General features: G+C 25.4%; 1 protein-coding gene across 2 annotated transcripts in view; it reads right to left on the reverse strand.

Annotated features, from left to right (window-relative positions):
* LOC122509452 (junctional adhesion molecule 2A-like) overlaps positions 1–25,790 on the reverse strand; it is a 341,612-nt gene that overhangs the window by 119,967 nt on the left and 195,855 nt on the right. The gene's annotated exons all lie outside the window — the stretch shown is intronic.

The following is a 25,790-nucleotide window of genomic DNA, read 5'->3' on the forward strand; positions in this document are numbered from 1 at the left end:
AGAAGAAACTTATATAAAAATTTGTAAATATTTGAATTCCTGTAAAATTTTTATTATTTATGAAAATAATTTAATGTTTGCGTAGAATTCTATTAAAATTGTTTCTAAATAATTGAATTCTTTTGGGTATTTTAATAAAAATTGTAGATATTAAAAATCATTGAAATGAGGGAATTTTTTGAAAATAATTGAAATTTTTACAAGAATTTAATTAAAATTTTCGAAAATAATCGAATTTTGAAGAAGAATTTTTTTATTTATAAAGATAATACTTGAGATTTCGTCGAGATTATTTTATAAATTTTGAACATAATTAAATTTTGTGATAAGAATTCTATTACTTTTAAAAATAATTAAATTTATTAACCAATTTTTGTCAAAAATTGAAAAAATTGAAGGTTTTGTATTAGAATTCGTGGTAATTTTATAGTTTAAGAGTCAAACAAAAAAGACACAAAAATTCAGAATTTTCTTATGAATTCTAAAAATTTAATTTTTTTAGTACTTTTAATAAAAATTCCTGACTTTTTCCCGAATTCTCTATGTCAAAATATATTATTATTGTAATTATAATATAATATTAAAACTATATATTCCATTTTTTTTAATAAAAAACAATTTGTGTTAAAAATTTTGAATTAGTTAATTTTACTAATAAATAGTAATTTCTCCTAATTTTATTTTTATTTTAGTAGAAATTTTACTAATAAATAGTAATTTATTAGTAAAATTTACTAATTGAATATAAAATAGTCAGTCACTAATTCAAATAAGTAAACATTTTTTTAAATTCAAATTTAGAAAGCAGCGAAGAATTATAAATTTTAAATATAAAGGTATTTAATATTTTTCAAAGAAATAATTAAGTTTTATTCTTTTTATATATTCATTCAACTCCGACGATAAATGTAGGAGAATTGTAATAATTTATTCACATATTAATTATAATGGAATTTAATTATTAAATTACGGTAAATATCAAATGGAAACTGTGACATTGCAAATTAATAATTTAATCATTAATTTATAAAAAGGAATTTCAAAGGTAATTTTCAACGTTAAATTGCGTACATATTAAACTTGATTAATTTTAGATTTAAATTAGCGAAAAAATGATTATTAATTCATTGTATAATTTCGTTTGATCGTAATCGATTCATTGTACTTTGAATATAATTTGTTTAATAATTTAATTTTGGGGAAAACAAATTTTTGGGAAAAAAGTTAATTTTATTTTGAAGTAACAAATTTTTTTCTATCGTTTTGTGTAAAGGGCTATTTGTCTAAAAAAATTTAAGTCTAGAATTCATTTGATTTATTTTATTTACGGAAAGATTAAAAGTGAATATGATATTAAACTTTTCTCGTATTAGATAATCAGCTTATCTTTAAGCATCAAGAGAAAGAGTGAAAGAGAAAGAAACTAAGAAAAAGTTGACAGAATGGCTTTTTCGATCAACGAACTTGTTTACCTACTGAAAACATAATGCGACATCTAAAAGACTCGTGAAAGTAAACAATCGATCTTGTAAGTAAAATGTAGTTTTTTTTGCTATACAAGTGGATTGTACATTTTGCAATGTTCATTCTTGATAATATTAAAGTTTTTATTCTCTTTTTTACGTAATTTTATTTTTACTTTCATTTTTACTTTGATAGTATTTTGTTTTTATTTTCATTTTTTTTACTTTGAGTTTGATAGATTTTTGCCTTTTATTATCACTGTCACTAATATAATTTTTTTTTACTTTTAATTTAATAGAAAGTAAAATATAATAATTTCAGGACTGAATTTTACTCTCAAGACTAAAATTTATTCAAAAATGGTTCTGAAATAAACGTTTTTAGTCAAAAATGAAGTAAAAATGAAATTTACTTTTTATTAAAAAAAAAAAAAATTGTCCAATTTTCAAAAACGGAGAATGATGAAAGTATTTTCATCCAAAATGTTCATTATCCGCTTTCAAATTAAAATGTCGACTGTAAAATATATGAAATTTTATACCCTGTTAATAAGTTTGAAAAGATTTTTAAAATTGACAAGTAGGCAAAATAAAAATAAAGTAAAATATAATAATAATAATAATAATAATAATAATAATAATAATAATAATAATAATAATAATAATAATAATAATAATAATAATAATAATAATAATAAAATGACGGTTTGTGAGAGAAAATATAATATGAAATTTGAGATGAGAGGACTTCATTTACGAGATTGAGATGTCGAATAAAGAAGACGAGCTTTTTCGAGCGTAAGTCATAAATCCTTCGAAGAGGAGAGTTTCGACATAATTTTCCCCGAGCTTTGTCCTTTCGTACCGTAAACATCATGTTAACTCCCCGAGTAAGGAAGCAAGGTTCGTATTATTCCCGGAAATTTAATCTCCTACAGGAACGGAGAATAGATGGACGAGGAATTTGCTGCGCGCGGATTGCTCGAAGCGAATCTCAGTGTCGCGCTTCAGCCAGAAAGGAGAATGGTTGGTAGGGGATATATTTCAGTTCTAGTCTTTCTTGACCATTGGTATAATTTACTAAGGCTATCACTCGTCGCGGATTTGAATTTTTAATGCCCCAGGGAGTCACAGTGAAGCTTCGTGGATCGTCGCTCTCATTCTCTCTCTCTATCTCTCTTTCTCTTTCTCTTTCACTCTCTATCTCTCGGCAAAGGCAGAGGGCACTCAATCTTCTTGGGATCGTTTCTTTTAACTTTTTCGTGCAGAAGCAAAATCCCGAACGAACTTTTCTGATCGCCCAGAAGGTCTCTGTGCAAAACTGCATGTCAAATTCTCTATCTCGACAAAGCTCAAGTTTCGCGGCAATATTTTTTCTTTTCTTTTTCTTTTATGTAAATTAACAGTTTTTTGATTTTTTTTAACTTTTCGAATTCATTCTTAATTTTTTTTTTTTTGTGTAAAAGTTAAAAAATGTTTTAACACATCTACCGTTTTCCTTATTCAACTACTATTTATACATAAATTTTTATTTATTTAGTGTGCGATTTTTTATTTAACTTTATATGTCAAAACAAAAGTCAAACTACAAAATCGCACCCGAAATTTTTTTTTCTGTGTTGCTTAGAAATATATTTATTTACTTTGGTAAAAACACATATAATATTTATTTACTATTTCTATTAATTCTTTTACAAATATTTAAATTGGTTAAAAATATGTTTATATACTGTTTTTGTTCATTTTTTTTAATAAATATTAAAATATTCTTTATATTTCAGGTAAATTGTGAACGTCTCATCCCTAGGATTCGTCGTATCTTGGAGAGAGAAGTTCATTTCCGGTGAGTTTTATTATTTCATCTAATTTTAATATATCGATTACTTTTTCAATATATAAGTCTTAATAATTGATAGCCCAGGGAGTGATAGTGATGATAATGATAATATAAATTCACGTACTCGTGTAATTAAATATTTGATATTAAAATAATTTAAGAATAGTAAGAAATAATAAACCGCAGAGAGAAAGGAAAATTGTAAGTTGTCATGGTTCGTATTGCGTCAGACATATGAAAGAAATTAAAAATAAATGAAATTATTATTTTAATTGAGAAAATAATTAAAAATTCTTTCATACTGTTAAATTAATATAATTTAACATAGAATTTCAGTATATTGAAAATTATTTTATTTTTCAAAAATGGAAAAATTTTTTTTCCAAATAGAAAAGCTTCTGACATATTAAAGTTTACTTTTAAACTATACTTTTTGCGGAAAAATTATATTTATTTTTATTTTTTTCCCATTTTTTTGCTATAAAATTTGAAGAATGTAAAATGTCTGACTTAAAACTGACTATTTCTACTGCAAGGAAATGTTTGAACGATTTAATATCTTTGTCTGTGACTAAATATAGCTTTTACTAGTTTTAGAGAAATTGTAAAAAGACTAAAAACCTCAGTAGTAGTTATAATGAAATAAATACACAATCTTTCGTCAGAATGAAATTGACTTGTACTACTGATTTACTAGTGAAATTAAGAAAATTATAAAATGTTTCTATCAAACTTTTACTTTTGTAACTTTTATTTTTGACCAAATTTACAAGAAATTGGAAAGTCTGGCTATATCGAAATTCTGCTACTGAGTCTAAATTCTAAAAGTGGCATTCTTTATTTTTTCATCTGATTAAACTTTGATTTTACTACTGATAAAATATTTAAAGATTAAAATGTTTAACTGTAATGAAAATAAACTACTGACAGCAAAAGTGACATTTTTAACTATGATGTCTGACTAAACTGTTCTTCTACCACTGATGAAACTTTTTAAAAATTGTAAATTTCTACTGACACTTACTTTTACTAGAATTTTCCGCTTTTACTTATTTATTTATATATTTACATGTTTACTAAATTCCAAAAAAATTAGATTGACATGTCCGACAAATATTGACATTTACTACCGAAAATAAAAATATTATACATAAATGATAAAATTAATCAATCAATGTTCAGCTTCTTGACTGACTAAAACCGACTTTTACTACTGATACAATAATTAGTCAGTTTTAAATTTCGTTGTATGATTATAATTTACCTTTAGTGTTAAGTATTAACACAAAAGTTATGAAAACTATAAGATTATAATTAAATCAAGTAGTCACTGTCTGACTTAAATTCACTTGTACTACTGATTTAAGACTGCAATTAAGATTGTTATACAATGTTTTTATTAAAATTTTATTTTTAAAGCTAATTAAAATTGCCACTGATTAAAATGTCTGATAATAAGAAAAAATTATTACTGACACCACTAGTGACGTAGTTACAGTGTCTTCTGACTAAACATACCCTTTACTACTGACAAAATATGTTAAAAATTGTAAAAGTTTCTTCCAACTTTTCTAAAATTTTCATCATTGAATTATTTAATTATTTATTCGTCTGTATGTTTACTAGACTACTTTGAAATTAAACTACCTCGACGGACTAAGCTTGACTTATACTACTGATTTACTACTGAAAATATTAAAATTATAGAATTTTCCTATAAAAAAAGTTTTTTTTTAACTTTTATTACTAATACAAAAATCATAAGACGATAGTATATTGAAATTTAATATTTGTCTGACTGAACCTGACTTTGACTACTAATACAAAAATTATGACACATTATCTTTCTTTGTACTACTACAATTTACTTTTAGTATTGATATAGAAGTTATAATAACTTTAAGGTAATTGAATCAATTATAATTAAATCAAATATAATCGCTGTCTAACTGAAACTGACTTGTACTACTGATTTATTACTGAAATTAGCAATATTTAATATTGAAATTATTAATTTTGATAAAAAGAATATATTTTTAAAACTAATCGAAACTGCCAGTAAGTAAAATGTCTGAATTTGTTATTTACTACTGATACCAAAAGTGAAATTTTTAATCGTGTCTGACTATATTTTACTTCTACTACTCATATAATAATAAAAAATTAGAATATTTTAATTGCTATTTACATTCGCTGATGTTTGTTGAATTACAAACGAATTATTTTTTCTTGTCTGACTGAAATTGATTTCTACTATTAATTTACTATTTGTCTTGTCAATATTGACAAAATGGAATAAAAATTTCCCAACCATAGAATTAGTCTGTTCTAAATAAATTTCATTTTTCTGATATTTTTCAAAAAGTTCATAAATTTAATTCTGGAAGTTTTTGTATTTATAACTGAAACTTTAAAAATATAACTAGATCAAATGCAGTCGTTGTCTGACTGAAATTGACTTGTACTACTGATATTAACAATATTTTAGAATGTTTTTATCAACATTTTATTTTTATAACTAATCAAAATTGAGATTGAGTAAAATATGTAAATATACGGAAAATTTACTTCTGAAAACATAAGTGCAATTTTACAGTGTCGTCTGACTAAACACCACTTTTACCACTGATGAAATGTTTAAAATTTCTTTAAAGTTTTATTCCTTTTTTTACCAGAAGTTTTCGCCTTTAATAATTTATTTAGTTGTTTATTTGTTCATATATCTATTACATTACATAGAAATTTTACTGACTCGTCTGACTAAGATTGACTTTTACTACTTATTCACTTCTAAATTTATCAAAAATATAAAATGTTCTTATTAAAAAATTTTTGTAACCTAGAAAAAGTTATGAGGAATTAAAATGTCAGACTATAATGAAATTCTACTACTGATACCAAAGGTAGAATTTTGTGTCTTATTAAAATTAAACTTTACTTTTCCTCTTGATAGAATGTTTAAAGATCACAATATACTGTGTTGCCTTACTATATTTTATTTCTTTTACGGATAAAATTAATCAATCAATATTTAGCTTTTTGTCTGACTGAAATTGACTTTTACTACTGATTCAACAATTAGCACAAATTATATTTAGTTTTATGAATAGAATTTACCTTCAGTATTAATTCAAAAAGTGATAAAAACTTTAAGGTTATAATTAAATCAAATATAGTCGTTGTCTGACTGTAATTGACTTGTACTACTTATATACTATTGCAATTAAGAATATTTTAGAATGTTTTTAGTTTTTATCAAAATTTTATATTTGAAATTAATCAAAATTGACAGTAATTGAAATGTTGGACTTTAAGGAAAATTTACCACTGAAATAATAAGTGCCATTTTATACAGTGTTGTCTGACGAAATTTTATTTTTACTACTGAAAAAGTAACAGAAAATTCAAAGATTTCATAATTTTTCCCAGTTCCAAAAATTTCCCAATGCCACAATCGGTATGCAGTCTAAACCCAAACTGTCTCTGTATATTTCAATCAACTAGGGGAAAAAAAGTTGGAAAATAAAATTACTCCCATACAAATTGATACTAATGGAAAATAAAATTAGTTGAATTTTGACGCGTCAAAAAAAAAGAAGAGGAGAAAAAAATACAGTTAGAAGCTTTCTCATGTGGGACAATGGGGAAAACACGTTATTCATGAAATTACAGAGTTCAACTTGGGAATTAGAGTTTGGTCCCAATTGCAGGGGGGGTGGGGTGGGGTGGGGGGGCACCAATATTCATTTCTCGTGTGAGATGTGGTCGAAGGGAAAATGTGCGGAGACTATCAGTCATCGGATAATTCAATAGAACACCTATCAATCGAGACCATCGCTCAATTTCCCGCGTGACGTTTCTAGGGAAAGCCGTTACAGAGTGTACCGATTTTCGCCAGTACTGTAGAAGACTAATTGGACCATGGGATGTGTCTAATCGAAGCTAATGCCAGTTGAGTCGTGTCTGATGTTTCGGGGGTACCGGAGTATAACCCATAAATTATCGATAAGCTCGACAGTTGCATCAGCGCGCATTCTATCAATGAAGTTAGGAGTCTAGTGTAATTCATATACATATATGTATAGAAATAGTTTACCTACATATGTATGTAAAGTATTCCTAAGTAAAAGTAAATAGCAATTCAACTATTGCGGTTTCTATAATTATTTTATATTTTATCAGTAGTAAAAGGTAAAGTTTAGTCAGACGGATCACAGTTAAAAGTGTCACTTTTGGTATCAGTAGTAGAATTTCGTTGATGTCAGACATTTCAATCTCTCGTAACTTTGCTTAGTTTCAAATATAAAATGTTGATTTCTATAATATTGTTAAAATCAAGTGGTAAAAGTTAATTTCAGTCAGACTAGAAAATAAAAATCTTATGTAGGTAAATTCTTAAACATTAGTAAAAGTAAATACTAAAGAAATTTCTATAATTTTTCATTATACTATCAGTAGTAAAAATAAAGTTTTAGTCAGAAGACACTAAAAATTACACTTTTTGTATCAGTAGTAGAGTTTTGTTATAGTCAGACGTTTTAATTGTTCTTAACTTTGGTCAGGTTTAAAAAATAAATTTTGTAGAATAATTCTATAATTTTAATAATTTTAGTAGTAAATCAGTAGTACAAATCAATATTAGTCCGCCGAGGTGGTTTAATTTCAAAGCAGCCTAGGGGTCGTCCATAAACCACGTGGACAGTTTTTCAAAGATTTTTGACCCCCCCTCCCCCCTTGTGGACACAAAAATACATTGGATCGTGGACATTTTCAAACTTTTTTCAACCTCCCCTTCCCCCCAAAAGTGTCCACGTGGTATATGGACGACCCCCTATTAAATGAATAAATAAATAAATAATTCAATGAGGAAAATGTTAGAAAAGTCGGAAGAAACTTTTACAATTTTTAAAATATTTTGACAGTAGTAAAGAGTATGTTTAGTCAGACGACATTGTAAAAATGTCACTAGTGGTGTCAGTAACAATTTTTTCTTATTGTCAGACATTTTAATCAATGGCAATTTTAATTAGCTTTAAAAATAGAATTTTAAATTTTTAATAAAAACATTCTGTAACAATCTTAATTGCAATCTTAAATCAGTAGTACAAGTCAATTTCAGTCAGACAACGATTGTATTTGATCTAATTATATTTTAAAAGTTTCAGTTATAAATACAAAAACTTACAGAACTAAATTAATGAAATTTTGAAAAAATATCAGAAAAGTGAAATTTATTTTGAACAGAATAATTCTATGGTTGGGAAATTTTAATTCCATTTTGTCAATATTGACAATGCAAATAGTAAATTAGTAGTAGAAATCAATTTCAGTCAGCCAAGCAAAAAAAAATTCGTTTGTAATTTAATAAACATCAGCGAATGTAAATAGCAATTGAAATATTACAATTTTTTATTATTATATGAGTAGTAGAAGTAAAGTATAGTCAGACACAATTAAAAATGTCACGTTTGGTATCAGTAGAAAATTTTTCTTATATTCAGACATTTTAATTACTGGTAATTTCGATTAGTTTTAAAAATATTATGGTTGTATCAAAATTAATAATTTGAATTTTAAATATTGTAAATTTCAGTAGCAAATCAGTAGTACAAGTCAGTTTCAGTCAGACAGCGATTATGTTTGATTTAATTATAACCTTAAAGTTTTTATAACTTTTTTTTTTAATTGAAAAATTCTATAATTTTAATATTTTCAGTAGTAAATCAGTAGTAAAAGTCAAGCTTAGTCCGTCGAGGTAGTTTAATTTCAAAGTAGTCTAGTAAACATACAGACGAATAAATAATTAAATAATTCAATGAGGAAAATTTTAGAAAAGTTGAAAGAAACTTTTGCAATTTTTAACATATTTTGTCAGTAGTAAAGGGTATGTTTAGTCAGACGACACTGTAAATATGTCACTAGTGGTGTCAGTAATAATTTTTTTCTTATTATCAGACATTTTAATCAGTGGCAATTTTAATTAGCTTTAAAAATAAAATTTTAATAAAAAGATTTTATAACAATCTTAATTGCAGTCTTAAATCAGTAGTACAAGTGAATTTCAGTCAGACAGTGACTACTTGATTTAATTATAATCTTATAGTTTTCATAACTTTTGTGTTAATACTTAACACTAAAGGTAAATTAAAATCATACAACGAAATTTAAAATTGACTAATTATTGTATCAGTAGTAAAAGTCGGTTTTAGTCAGTCAAGAAGCTGAACATTGATTGATTAATTTTATCATTTATGTATAATATTTTTATTTTCGGTAGTAAATGTCAATATTTGTCGGACATGTCAATCTAATTTTTTTGGAATTTAGTAAACATGTAAATATATAAATAAATAAGTAAAAGCGGAAAATTCTAGTAAAAGTAAATGTCAGTGGAAATTTACAATTTTTAAAAAATTTCATTAGTAGTAGAAGTACAGTTTAGTCAGACATCATAGTTAAAAATGTCACTTTTGCTGTCAGTAGTTTATTTTCATTACAGTTAAACATTTTAATCTTTAAATATTTTATCAGTAGTAAAAGCAAAGTTTAATAAGATGACAAAATAAAAAATGCCACTTTTAGAATTCAGACTCAGTAGTAGAATTTCGATATAGCCAGACATCTCAATTCCTTGTAACTTTGGTCAAAAAGAAAAGTTATAAAATTAAAAGTTTGATAGAAACATTTTATAATTTTCTTAATTTCACTAGTAAATCAGTAGTACAAGTCAATTTCATTCTGACGAAAGATTGTGTATTTATTCTATTATAAGTACTGCCGAGGTTTTTTTTTTATCTTTTTACAATTTCTCTAAAAATTAGTAAAAGCTAAATTCAGTCACAGACAAAGATATTAAATCGTTCAAACATTTCCTTGCAGTAGAAATAGTCAGTTTTAAGTCAGACATTTTACATTCTTCAAATTTTATAGCAAAAAAATGGGAAAAAAATAAAAATAAATATAATTTTTCCGCAAAAAGTATAGTTTAAAAGTAAACTTTAATATGTCAGCAGCTTTTCTATCTAAAATAAAATTTATTCCATTTTTGAAAAAATAAAATAATTTTCAATATGCTGAAATTTTATGTTAAATTATATCAATTTAACAGCAATTTAACAGTCCCAACTCATGCAAAAAAATGTAGAAGGATTACACTTACATTTTCATTATTTTTCAACAAATTGTTATTTACATTTATTAGTATTCACAAAAGGTTGAAGAATAAACCATAATAAGTGATATTTCTTTACAAATTCTCTAAAATATTTGAACTGGACATCTCTTTCATATGACTATCTCCCCTGGACTTACCCTAAATAAATTAGTAATAGCGATAAATTCTAGTAAAATTAAGTGTCAATGGCAATTTACAATTTTTAAAAAAATATCATCAGTAGTAGAAGTAAATTTTAGTCAGACATCTTAATTCCTCGTAAAGGTCAAAAATAAAAGTTTGATAGAAATATTTTATGATTTTCTTAATTTTAGTCGCATATCAGTAGTACAAGTCTATTTCTGTCAGAAAACGACTTTATTTTATTTAATTTTTCAAATGTATTTGATTTTAATTATTCTAAATTAAGTAAAAAAGTGGAATTAATATAAATAATTTAAAAAATAAAATTATTTTAAATTACACTTTATCTTGAGTTTTTATTACTTTCTTATTAATGTTGAAGGTAAATTATAATCACACAAAGAAGTGTAATTTTTTATAATTTTCGTATCAGTAGTAAAAGTCAGTTGCAGTCAGACAAGAAGCTAAATATTCATTTAAATATGCCCCAGTTTTATAATTTTTTAATTAGTACTAGAAGAAAATGACAGTCACACAACAGAATTTAAATTCTTCTAATTTTTGCTACTAGTAGTGAAAGTTAGTTTTAGCCAGACAAAAGGTTATTTTATTCAAAGAACTTCTTACATTTTTAAACTTTGTATAATTTTTATGAAAACAATGAAAAGTGAAAGTCAGTTAAAGAAAGGAAATCGGTCAAACAGTTTATTCATATATTCAGTTTACTCATATATATATATACAATCTTGTTGGTATCTACAGAATCAAAAAGACAATGGGGGACAAAACTGGGAGTGGTGCCTGATGGTCCTAGAAATACGGAAACAGGAATTCTGCTACGAATACGTTTCTATTCTCTTCGTATGTTGTCGAGCATCAAGTTGTGCGTATGTGATGATGAAAATACATTTTGCATTGTGTGTGTGTGTTGGTAACGTTTCTCCATGTGGTTACATAGTTATCAGGAGAGCGCTATCTGTCATGTTCAGCGGCCACAACTTGCCACTTGACTCTCTACAATCAGCACGATTGCGGCGTATCATTTCTGTCTAAAGCGGCATCTGTCCGCTTCCATTCCTCTTCGTTTCCATTGATTCTCTCATAACTTGTGACACAATTTCTGTTTACCTTACTTGTTCAATTTTCAAATTCAAAATCACAGTATATGTAGTTTTCAAATTCAAAGTTAATTAAATAAGGGTTTTTTGTTTACAATTTCATATTTTCTGTCTCCCTCTCTTTTTATATATGTTTGAACATGGTTTGGTTATATTGACCAAAAGTGAATCTCATGGGAATTCTTTTAAGCATCATATGATCAAATTACGCTCGATATTGAAGCGATATTGCACGGGGAATATTGATATTTCATTTGTATGCCTTTGCATTTGTTTAATTAATGGTTGGAAAGTACATGGCGTGTTTAGAGAATGTAATTTTATATCGAGAGTGAATTTTTGTTTTATTTTTTTTCAGAGGGGAAAAATACAGGAATAGAGGACACTATACGGGAATAATAAAAAATATAATGTTTTTATCTTTATCAAAATTAATAATTTCAATATCAAATATTGTTAATTTCAGTAGTAAATCAGTGGTACAAATCAGTTTCAGTAAGGCAGAGATTATATTTGATTTAATTACCTTAAAGTTTTTATAACTTCTATATTAATACTAAAAGTAAATTGTAGTGGTACAAAGAAAGATAATGTGTCATAATTTTTGTATTAGTAGTAAAAGTCAAGTTCAGTCAGACAAATATTAATTTAAATATACCATCGTCTTATGATTTTTGTATTAGTACTAAAAGGTCAAAAAAAAACATTTTTAATAGAAACTTTCACAATTTTAAAAATATTTTGTCAGTAGTAAAATGTATGTTTAGTCAGACGGCACTGTTAAAATTTTACTAGTGGTATCAGTAGTAAATTTCTCTTATTGTCAGACATTTTAATCACGGGCAGTTTTGATTAGCTTTAAAAATAAAATTTTAATAAAAATATTCGATTATAATCCTAATTGCAGTTTTGAATGAGTAGTACAAGTCAATTTCAGTGAGACAACGACTGCACTTGATTTAATTACAATCTTAAAGTTTTTATAACTAATTATATTTTAGTTAAATTAGAAAAATTATTTTCTCTAATTTTATTTATTTATTTTTTTTTTAAACTTCAGTTTTGTGACATTTAGAACTTCTTTTTTCTATGCTTGAGAATTTGAATTACATTAAATTTGCTAATAGTTGGAATAAAAGAATGATTCTTCAAAAAATTCTTGGAAACAATTCAAAAAATGGTAATAAAAATTCTCAGAAACTATTCAAAAAATTTTAATAAAATTCTTTCAAACGATGCAAGTATATTGAAAACATTTTTTAAATTCAATTGCTTTCAGTATCTTTTCTATTTTAATAAAAAATTTTCTAAAAATGTTAAAATATTTGTAAAACATTAAATTACTTTCATAAATAATAAACATTTACACAGAAATTCAACTATTTAAAAAATATTTATTGAAGTTCTCTGCATGAATACAATTATTTTTTCCTATAAATAAGAAAATTATTCTTCCCAGGAATTCAGTTATTTTTAAAAATTTTAATAAAATTCGTTGCAAAAATTCAATTATTTTCATGACTAATAAAATTCATCGTTGGATTTCAATTATTTTTAATATATAATTTTAAATAAATTCTTCGAAAAGTGCAATTATTCTTGAAAATTTTATTAAAATTCTTCAAAAGAATTCAATTTTAAAAAAAAAATTTTGACATTATTTGTCTATTAGAATTTAAAAATTATTTTCAATATATTTTTAATTTAATTTCTTAAGAGAATTTAATTATTTTCATAAATTCTAATCAAATTCTTCGTAACAATTCAGTTATTTTCAATACAATTTAAATAAAATTTCTTGATGGAATTGAACTATTTTTAAAAAGTTTAATAAAATTTGCTGATAGAGAATTTACTTATTTTTAAAAATTATTATAAACTTTTTAGAAAAATTCAATTATTTTCAGTACAATTTAATTTAAATTAGAATTTAATCTTTCTTTTGAACAATTGAATTTCTATTTTTACAAATTTTATTTTTTTCATTATTTTTATCTATCATTTTCATAAATAATAATAGAATTTTCCCAGAAATTCAACTATTTACATAATTTAATTTAATTTCAATTATTTTTAATACAATTGGAAAAAAATTCTTTGAAAAATGCAATTATATTTGAAAATATTATTAAAATTCATTCAAAGAACTCAATTATTCAAATTGAAATTTTGATGAATTTCTTTAATAGAATTCAATTTTAATAAATATTTAATTATCCAATAAATTATTTATTTTTGTACTTAAATAATTGAATTCCAGATAGAACTTTCTAATAAGAATTGATTTAAAATTGAATTGCAGTTAAAATTTTAGATAATAATAATTAAATATTAGAAGCTTTATAGTGTGAAATGTTTATGAAAATTTTAATTGTTGTAAAACTTTAATAATATATCAATTTATTCTATTGAAAATTTATCCTATTTAGGGAGCGTTCACAAATTACGTAACATTATAAAGGGGAGGGGGGGTCTAGCTATTTGTTATGTACAGCAGAAAAAATGGCGCTAATGTATGTAACAGTGTGTTACATGGGGGGAGGGGGGGGGTCAACATTTTTAAAAATTAGCGTTACGTAATTTGTGAACGCTCCCTTACTTGAAATAAAATGATTAAAATTTTGAATAGTTTTATTGAACAATTTTTAATAAACAAATAATTGAATTTTGTAAAAATTAAAGTTTTGATTAGTTAAATTGCAAAAAAGGCTATAAATTGAAATCATTTAAAATATTTTAATTCCTCTGGAAAAAGAAATAGGTATTTAAATATTTAGAAAAAAATTATTCTAGTTTTAAATGTTATTTTATTGGAAAGTTATGAAAAAATTAAGTAGTCAAATTTAATTTTTCTATAGCTACTTTTTTACTACTTTTTTCAGTCTCAAAGATATTTTTTGCTCATTTTTTAAAATTAATTATCGAGTACGAAGCCTGTAATTCTATATTGAATTTTTATTAAAACAGTTTCTTTTTAAATTATTTATTAATAATTCATTTCAATTTAATAATCTAATATTTTTTTAAATAATAATTTTTACTGGTACAGTAAATTTTTTGCTTGGTTGAAAATTAAGTTTACTCTATAATTTAAGTCTTATGTTCTTTTTTTCTTGTTTATAGGAAATTTTTAATTTATCGGCTTTTAAAATACTTTCTAGTCGTGAAAGCGAGCGTGCAAGTTTTTAACAACTAAATAAATCTTTGGATATATTAAGATACTTCGTTTTTTATGGTTTAAAAAAAAAATTCTCGTAAGAGAAAAGGGCAAAAAAAATTGCATCATTAAATGATGGAAAATTGATTGAAAGAGAATTTTTGATAGATAAAAAAAATCCCCTTCCATATATAAAATAGTAAAAAAAAGGAGAAAAAAAACTCGTCAATTTAAGTCATGGCAACATGTGTAAGTTTTAACGCAGCTTGTAACGACCAATCATTTAGAGACTTTGAAGAAAAGTTTAGTATCTCGTGAAAGAATTACACTTTGAAGTAATCTCAGCATCGATATGGTACCCTGCCGCGTTAACGGTCTGTCTTTGAATCTTTTCTCTCTCCCTCTCTCTCTTTCTCTCTCACTCACTCTTACAACAGTCGCCGCGCAAGTGTCTTTTAAAGAGCCACTTATCATCCTCGATAGCTCTTCTCAAAAGTCTCAAAAGAGAGCGTTTCTAAAAATATTACGACCAAATAAAACACCCCTTCACTCAGCCTCCTTTCCACCCTCCTTCCTCCCCCACCCCATCTCAGGTTTCCGATCTACAATTTCCTGTAATTTGTTTCACTTTTTTATCGCTCTTCTTTTCATCAAAAGAAATCCATTTTTCCTTTTCAATCTCCAGTTAAGATATATCGAGGGTAAGGAAAAAAAAATTGTAATGCTCTCTTTTCCTTCTCTCTCTCTCTCTCTCTCTCTCTCTCTCTCTCTCTCTCTCTCTCTCTCTCTCTCTCTCTCTCTCTCTCTCTCTCTCTCTCTCTCTCTCTCTCTCTCTCTCTCTCTCTCTCTCTCTCTCTCTCTCTCTCTCTCTCTCTCGTTACGGAAAAACGAACAGTTATCGGCTTTTTGTTTGAGACACGCGATTGGTTATGAAATTTATTTTAATGAATTTTATAATTTCCCACTTGGAAAATGAATTCTGTGAAAAGTGACCAGAGGAGAGATTTGATGGAAATTCACTGAGAAAATTTTTTTGTTTGGAAAATTTTCGAAAAATTTCAACTTATACTTTGACAGAATTTCATTCTCACTTTCATTTTAACTTTTACTTTGATAAAATTTCATTTTTACTTTCATTTTCATTTTTACTTTGTCAAAATTTCATTTCAAAATTTCCATTCTCACTTAAACTTAACTTTTTTATTTTTACCATCAAAAAGAAAATGAAAATCAAAGTAAAAAAGAAATCTCTCATAGAAATAGTTAAAAAAATGAAAAAGAAAATGAAAATGAAAGTAAAAAAAGAAATGTATTACAGAAATTGTAAGAATTAAAAATGAAAGAGAAAATTAATGTGAGAATGAATATAAAACTCATAATGTAATTACATAATCGCCCCCTAAATTAAAACAAAAAATGTTTCTTGAAGTAAAAATTAAAGTAAAACAAAAAAAAAACGAAAAAAAAAATTTCGACTTTCATTTTCATTTCTACTTTCACTTTGATAGATTTTTATTTTCATTTTCACTTTTACTTTGACAGAATTTCATTCTAATTTTTATTTTCATTTTTACTTGACAGAATTTTTATTTCAATTTCGCTTTTATTTTTACTTTGGCATATTTTATTTTTATCTTAAAAAGAAAATTGATTTGAAGAAAAACCATTGAAATGAAATTGACAATTTCTCAAAGTAAAAATGAAATTAAAGAAAATAAATCTGTCAGAATAATGGTAAAAATGAAAGTGAGAATGAAAGTGAAAGTAAAAATGAAATTACGTAATCGACCCCAAGGGAATCGATTACGTAATTTCATTTTTTTACTTTCACTTTGACTGATTTATATTTTAACTTTCTATGAAATTGAAAGTAAAAATAAAAATTTTTATTAGTGTCAGTGATAATAAAAGACAAAAAATCTATCAAAGGTTAAAGTAAAAATAAAAATAAAAACAAAATACTATCAAAGTGAAAATGAAAATAAGAGCAAAAAAAAAAAAAAAATTATCAAAGTGAAAGGAAAAATAAAATTCTATCAAAATAAAAGTAAAAATCAATCAAAGTGAAAATGAAACAGAGACCCAAATTTCCCACTAATCCTAAAAGTTAATTATTCTAATTTAATTTGACTTCCGTTTTCATTTTCATTTTTACTTCCACTTTCAGTTTTTCCATTTTTGCTTCTATTTTCACATTGACAACATTCCATTTTCACTTTTATTTCCTCTTTTATTTTGCCAAAATTTTAATTCTTACTTTCATTTTCACTTTTACTTTCACAGAATTTCATTTTCACTATTTTCACTTTAAATTAAGTTATTTTTACTTTAAAAAAAAATTAATCTGCAGGAAAATCAGAAATGTAAAAATGATCATTTCTCAAAGTGAAAATGAAATTAAAGAAAAGAAATCTGGTACAGAAATAGTAAAAAATAAAAATAAAAGTGTGATTGAAAGTGATAATGAAACTAAAAGTCAAAGTAAAATTACATAATGGTCCTCAGGAAGTCGATTATGTAATTTCGTTTTGACTCTCATTTTCATTTTTACTTTCACTTCCACTTTCACTTTGATAGAAAATAGAATTTTATTTTCATTTTCACTTTTACTTTGACAAAATTTCATTCCAACTTTTATTTACATATTTACTTGCCAGAATTTTTATTTCAATTTCGCTTTCATTTTCACTTTGGCATATTTTTATTTACGATTATTTTTACAATGACAAATATTCAGTTTCAATTAACTTTTATTTTTATCTTCATAAAAAAATGAATTTAAAGAAAACCATCAACGTGAAGATGGAAATTTCTTAAAGTGTAAATATGAAAGTAATAAAATAAATTGGTCAGAATCATAGTCAATTACGTAATTTTATTTTTACTTTCACTTTGACAGATTCATATTTTCACTTTCTATCAAATTAAAAGTAAAAATAAAAATTTGAGTTAGTGATAGTGATAATAACAGGCGAAAAATCTTTCAAAGTGAAAGTAAAAATGAAAATAAAAACAAAATAAAAATAAATGGAAAAAGAATTTAACAAAGTGTAAGTGAAGATGAAAGTGAAATTAGAAATGAAATTGCGTAATCGACCCGATTGAAGCAAAAAAAAGTTTCTTAAAGGGAAAATTAAAGTAAAAAAGAAAAATAAGTAAACGATAGTAAAAAAAATAAAAATGGAAGTACAAATGAAAGTGAGAATGGAAGTGAAACTCAAAATATAATTCCATAATAGCTCCCAAAAGTGAAACAAAAAATGTTTCCTAAAGTTAAAATGAAAGTAAAAAAGAAAAATCTGTAAAATGATAGTAAAAAATAAAAATGAAAGTAAAAATGAAAGAGAAAATGACTGTGAAAGTGAATTATAGTAGTTAAAATAAAAAAAATTTCACAAGAAAAATTCAGAGTTTGAAATAACAAAAAAAATTATTTCCCTATTAATATTTATTGAAAATATTGATCGTAAAAATTAAAAAATAGAAATAAAAAATGATATACCTAAATCTGATATTTCTTTCTAAAAATTACATTTTTGGTTCCTTGTGTATTCGACATAAGTCGCTTTTCCCAATAAATGTGTATCTTATAAGGAGCTATTTTCAGTATAGAACATGCCGATCACGTGGCCGGAAATTACACAAGACGGGGAGGGATTTTAATGGAAATTCAACGTTAGTACTTGACGTATCGAGAGTGTACAAACATATTTGAATGGTTTCGATATTGATACGAGAAAATGAGATGAGCTCCTTGGGTAAATTTAAACTTTGTTAATTGCAGTTTTCATCATAACATCTGAAATCTTGTCAAAAGTTTATTGCATTCACTTTTCGAGTATGAACTTTATAAATAAAGTCACGCTCTTATCACAATGACATACATTTTCTCTTACAATATTATATCTCAAGAAATTATCATCTTTTCTTAAATGAATTCATTCAGGAAAAACCAATTTTATGAAAGTAGATTGTCACATATATATAGATGTCATAAATAATTAAGTATCATAAATATTTTACTTACAAATTTCAAAAAAAATTTTAATTTTATAAGAGTTTTGTTTACAATTTTCATGTAAGTGAATTTCAAAAGGTGTTAATTTGAAATTTTAGAAAAATTTTTATAAAATAATTTTTAATGAATTTAATTAGTATTATAATTTTATTGAACTTAGTATTTTTTGCCTTAATTTGATATCCTTAGAAAAACTGCGAGTTCCAATTGTTAGAAAGAAAATTAAAAAATAAAAGAAATATGATTTAAAAAAATATAAAAGAAAACCTTTTGTCACATAATTTGAAACCCAACAATTGGGATAATATTGTCCAAATAAAAGAAAGAAAGAAAGACAAAAACAATACACGTTATTTTAGATGAAACGTGGTAAATTAACTTTACACATAGACAGCATATGTGTATATATGTGAAAGTGTGATATTTCATTTTAGAAAGTGTCACTCAAAAGTTTTGTAACTTTTTTTCACGCATATGTATTTATATATATATATATATTAAAAAAAGAAGGGTTGGATTGAATGTGGAAAATTGTCGGTGCAACATAGAAAATGTAACATAATTTTTCAAAGTGAGTTTTTTTTCCCCTTGACTTGTGTTTGGCGAACAAAAGAGAATGTTGCAAACCACGTTTTCGTGATTCCGTCGGGCCGCGTCTCACATTCGTTGCTTTCGCACTCTCACGTTTAGGGTGGGCAGGCTGACGCAGCACATTACCTACAAGGGTTGAGTGGAAAGGGGGGGGGGGGCAAAAGAGGAAGACACAGTCTCTGTATAACGCAAATTAGTAGATTAAACCGGACGTCCGGTAGCAAGTGATAAATTTACGTGGATAAAAGTATGAAATGAAATTACAACCTGACTCGTGAGTCGTACGCTCTTGGTTTCTAGAATTTTATTTTCGCTTCTCCTACTTTTCTTTTTTTTTCTAATTAGCTCGATTATTTTTTTCATATGCTCTGTTTAAAGTCGTTTTATTTCTAAAGAATATATTTTTTTTTTTGTATTTTACAAGAGTTTTTACTGTTGCTGCGTTGAAGTACTGTTTACAGAACTGAAAATAATAGCAAATAATCATAAATAGTAGCAAATATTAGCAGAAAATAATTTTCATGATACTTTTCTCACACAGTAAATCGTGAGGTATTAAAAAGTGGTGCAGATTAAATTAACACCAAAAAAGATTGAAATAATCAATTTTGGTGTTATTTTTTACAATGAATGAAGTTTTAGTTTATTAAATTTTTTTATAACTATAAAACATGAAGATATCGATAACTCCGAGTCTTCGACTCGGAGTGATCGATTTCTTCATATTTTATAATAATTAAAGATGACCAAGTAATAAAATCATTATTTTATATTATAAGAATATTATACTTCTTCAAAATTATTTTCATTATTTCAATTCAATTATTATTTTCAAAAATTTTTAACTACAATTTTACTATATATCAATTATTTTTAATAATTTTCGAAAAAGTTCTTTGGCAAATTTCAAATCCATTTGTTTATAATATTCAATTTCATGAAATTAAAATTATTGCTAAACTCTTTAAATAAATGCATATTAGAAAATAAAAACCTCAAATAATATAAAAGAAAATTCAATTAAACTTTTTCAAAAAAATTAATTTCAAAATTCAATTATTTCTAAAAATTCACGCTATATTGCTTTTAATATTCAATTATAATCTAAAATTTTAACTGAAATTCATTTTTATGAAATGTAAATCAATGTTTATTAGAAAATTCTACGAAAATTAAATTATTTAAATGCAAAAGTAAATAATTTATTGAATAATTGAATGTTTCTCAAAATTTAATTCTCATAAAGAATTTTATTAACAAATTTTTAAATAATTGAATTCTTTTGTCGAATTTTATTAAAACTTGCATGAACATAATTAGGTACTTTTTTTAATGAATTCAATTATAATTGTATGAAAAATAATTGAAACGCTGCGATCAGTTTTATTATTAGTAAAAATAATTGAATCCTTAAGAAGAATTTTATTACTCTTGAAAATAATTGAATTTCTGCAATAATTTATAACTTCTCTAAAATTAAATTTTTTTCTAGTGTTCTTAACTAAAATTCTTCAATAAATCCATTGTTTTTTATAATTTTTAAAAAAGTTCTTTGAGAATTTTCAAATTCATTCGTTTACAAATTCAATTTTACAAAATTTCAATTATTCGTAAATTCTGCAATGAAATATATATTGAAAAATAAAAACTTGAAATAATTTTAATAAAAATCCTAATAAACTTTTAAAAAGAATTCATTCTACAGAATTGTTTGTCAAAAATATGAAAAATTAAGAATTTCAATGATTTTAGTTTGAAACTTTTTCAAAATTCAATTATTTCTAAAAATCCACATTATAATGCTTTTAATATTTAATTATAATCTAAAATTTTAACTGAAATTCATTTTTAAAACCATTTTTATTAGTAAATTCTACGAGAATTCAATTATTTTTAATTCAAAAATAAATAAGTTATTAATTTCATGTTTCTTGAAATTAAATTCTCATAAAAAATGTTATAAACAAATTTTTTAAATCATTAAATTCTTTGGACAAATTTTAATAAAATTTTTAACAGAAATTACATTTTTCGAGGAATTCGATTAAAATTGCATTAAAAATAATTGAAATTCTGCAATGAGTTTTATTAATTATGAAAATAATTGAATTCCTAAAAGAATTTTATTATATATAAAAATAATTGAATCCCTGTAAAAATGTTATTATTTATGATAATAATTGAATTATTCCGAAGGAATTTATAAAAAAAATTTGTAAATAATTGAATTCCTGTAAAAATTTGTATTATTTATAAAAATAATTGAATGTTTGCGTAGAATTTTATTAAAATTTTTTTTTAATAATGGAATTCTTTTGGAAAATTTTATTCAAATATTAGATATTGAAAATCATTGAATTTTAGAAAACTTTTGAAAATAATTGAAATTTTGACAAGAATTTGATTAAAATTTTGTAAAATAATTGAATATCAGAGAAGAATTTTATTATTTATAAAGAGAATTGAAATTTTGACGAGAATTTTTTTAAATTTTTGAACCCAATTGAATTTAGTAACTATGTTACTAAGTTAGTTAGTAAGTTAGTAACTAACTTACTAACTTACTATTCTCCCTGGAGAAGCTAAATTTGTTGAATTTTTACAAATCGTTGACTTTGGTGCTTTATTTAAAGTAAAATTTCATTCATAGTTAAAAATAACACGAAAATAGATTATTTTAATCCTTTCTGGTGTTAATTTAATCCTAGAGGATTTCAGTTTCATTTTCACTTTCATTTTCACAGTCTCTTTGAAAGTGAAAATAAAAATCTGTTAAAGTGAAAGTAAAAGTGAAAATGAAACGAAAAAGTATTTAAAGTTAGTGTCAATTAAAAGACAAAATAGAAAAAGAAAGAATAAAGAAAATGAAATTGAAAATCGCTCAAAGTGAAAATAAAAGTAAAAATGAAAATGAATGTAAAAATGAAAGTAAAATTAAAATTTTTGTAAATTAGTGAAAAAATATCACTTTTTTGGTTTTAATTTTCCAACAAATCTAAATTATTGTCGACAGCTATTTTTTCAACCTTAATGCTATTTTTTCTTTTTTTGCTTCGTTTTTTCCACCAACCAACAATTATTGCGAATGCAGTAATTAATAATTTCATCATTTTAATTTTATCATAATTAGAGAAACATTGTCATTTCTCATTAAAAAAACATTGTATTTATGTTTACCTTTTGGTATTTTAATTATAAATGATGATTCGTTTATCGGAAAATTTATTGTCATTGCAATGGGACAATGTATTATAAGATGAGTTGGGAGTATTTTGATGGTTTATGTTTATGCAAATTTTATGATCATACGGAAGTATTGTTTACTCAACTCCACGAGTTCATTGTTGTCTGTTTGGCGAATTTAGTAGGATAATGCGTAAAAGAGCCAAAATGAATAGCATTCAATTCATCTTTGTAATTAGAGGAAGCATGAGAGTAAAATTTTAACATTTTTTTTTCTTTTTTGTTTAGAAGAACAAATATGAAAAAATAACTAAAAAAAATTTTGTAGAGGAAAGGTATACTGGAAAAATCTGTTTCGAAAGGATGCAGTATTTACTTTGTGCATTACAAAAATATGCTCACAACAATTTTTCTTTTTAGTGGAAAAAATAGATTTTCTCGTTTTTTGGTTACCTAGGGTAACAAAAGAATAAGGGCATTGAGAATTTGTTTTTTGTACTGCGAATAGAAAAGTTCACTTTGTTAATAGAAACAATTGCTGTGTTTACTTTATTGTATTAATTTATTTTATTGTATTTTTGACTTTTCTTTGGGGACGGTTCGTATTTTTTTGAAATATATTGGAAAATATTTTGGACTAGTGGGGAATTTTTGTTGCCTTTTTTGCTTTTCACTTCTATTCTCTCTTTCATTTTTACTGTCATTTATAGAAATTTCTTTTTTACTTTCATTTTCACTTTCGTTCTTATTTTCATTTACTTTACCATCGTTTACATATTTACTTTCATTTTCCTTTCTTAAGAAACTGTTTTAGTATAAAAACTATTATAAAAATTTTACTTGAATTTAAATGTAAAAATGTAAAAATAAATAAGCAGAATCGGTAATAATGTTAAGTTTATTAATATTTTCTTTTGCCATTAAATTTACTGGTGAGGGGGGGGGGAACTATTAGGAGAAAGTGTAAAAAAGACTCCCCTGTTTTTTTTCCCCGCCAAGAAACAGTTGGAAAAAGGAAAATACCAGCGAACTTTTTTGTCAATTTCGAAGGAGAGAAAAAGGGTAGTAAACTACTGAGTAAAATCGCGGGAGGAATTCTCATTCTCTCTGAGGGGTAACAAAACGAACCCTAGTGCCTCGTTTGTACGAATGTTCCAAGCCATTTTAGTAGTTCTGATGCTGCTGAGGTCGTCGGCAAATGCCAAGAAGACGAATCGAGTCGAAAGCTAGCTTTTGCGATGGTTGGGTACAGTCGCAATTCGAAATTATTCGCATTTACCTGGTTGAGACGTGGGTCTTTGGTCGTTTGGCGAAAATAGCATTTGAAACTTGATTCAACGGTGAGATTCAGACAGTGACTGTACCCAAGGATGTGAGAAAAGATTGATTGCATTGAATTCCGTGTACAGCAACCGACGAAAGAAACCCCTGATCGTGATCGTCGTCGTAGTCGTCGTCTTCTTCTTCTTCTTCTTCTTCTTCTTCTTCTTCGTACCACTTTACGGCCAGCCATTTCATTTCTCTCGGTGTAGGAAAAGGAGAAAGAGTTCTTTTCTTTTTCTTCATTTTTTTTTCTTTTTTTTTTTTTTTGCACTCGGTCAAAGAGGAAGTGGCTCACACGACATTTGTATTGTTCCTCCTTTTTTGCAAGGAAGAGGTCTTCCTTTAAATGGAAATGCTTCCTTGAAAAGCATCACGATGCTTCCACTTGCTCTGCTTCACTGATATCCACTCGAGTGAGAAAATCCAATTTTTGGAACAAGATTTTATGCACCTCGTTTTTACTTTATGCTCTTGTGTCTCCTGTCGTTGTCGATTTTTCAAAATTGGGAGAAAATGATTTTTACCATTTATTATATTTCTTGAAAATCGTCATTTTTTTTTGTTATTTATAATTAAGGACGAGAATTATAACATTTCCTTGAAATATTTGAAATTTGTTACTTAATTTGAAAAATTTACTTCTTTTATTTGAATCTCCATGTATAAAATAAAAAATTTACTTTTTTTTATCTGAATCTTCTTATATTATATAAAATTAAAATCCCCTTTTTGTAAGGTACATGAAAAAGTACATGAAAAAATAACTGCGATCCCTGTTTTATTTTCTATTTGCTCTCGTCAATTGTAAGTAAATAATAGACGGAAAAAAATAAATAATTTATGTGCCACCAAAAGAAGATGATGCATATAGTCTCCATGCGATAAAAAGCCAGAGGCATCTTTAATATTTCAACAATCATTATTATACATTTCGGCACGCGAAATATTTCATATAAATATATTTTCTCCTTGGAAAGTATATTTTCCATGTGAAAGTAGTTCGGTTCATTACATAATTTTTCGTGATGGTTGGAGGGGGTGAAAAGGGGGACAGGGTGGGGGGGGATGGGGCGCAAGTTATTATGCCTTGGTAATGCGATCCAAGGCATTTTCGACGTGCACTATATCTTCCTGGGGGAGAAGTACTTCTCCTTGGGTTTGTAAAGGTTCCGTTGTAGATTATTCCCACGAGTCGGAAACGGCGAGCCAACGTCGAGATGTGAGTCGTCTAAATGCAAATCCTGCCAAATTCCTTAGCAGAAGAGAATTACGAAAGATGTATAGCGCATTACGTTGCCCGAGGCGTAGTTCGAGTGTCATCTGACAAGATAATACTGTACTCATCTATCGCAATATAGTTATTTTCCTTAAATTTCGAAATTATCTTCATTTTCGAGAGTGACTGATTTAATTAGTCTGCAATTATGTTTTAGAAGGGATTTCTTTTTCATTTTTTTTATATTTTTAAATTCTTTTCTTGAAAGATTTTTTTTACTTCTACTTTCGCCTTGACAGAATCTCATTTTCACTTCTACTTTGACAGAATTCTTAAAGTGAAATTGAAATTAAAGAAAATAAATCTGTCAGAATAATAGTAAAAATGAAAGTGAAAATGAAAGTGAAAGTAAAAATAAAATTACGTAATCGACCCCCAAGGGAGTCGATTACGTAATTTCATTTTTACTTTCGCTTTGACTGATTTATATTTTCACTTTCTATTAAATTAAAAGTAAAAATTTATATTAGTGTCAGCGATAATAAATGACAAAAAATCTATCAAAGGTTAAAGTAAAAATGAAAATA

Source organism: Leptopilina heterotoma, unplaced genomic scaffold (genome assembly GCF_015476425.1).
Source record: "Leptopilina heterotoma isolate Lh14 unplaced genomic scaffold, ASM1547642v1 Lhet_60, whole genome shotgun sequence".
In the NCBI taxonomy this organism is placed as follows: Eukaryota; Metazoa; Arthropoda; class Insecta; order Hymenoptera; family Figitidae; genus Leptopilina; species Leptopilina heterotoma.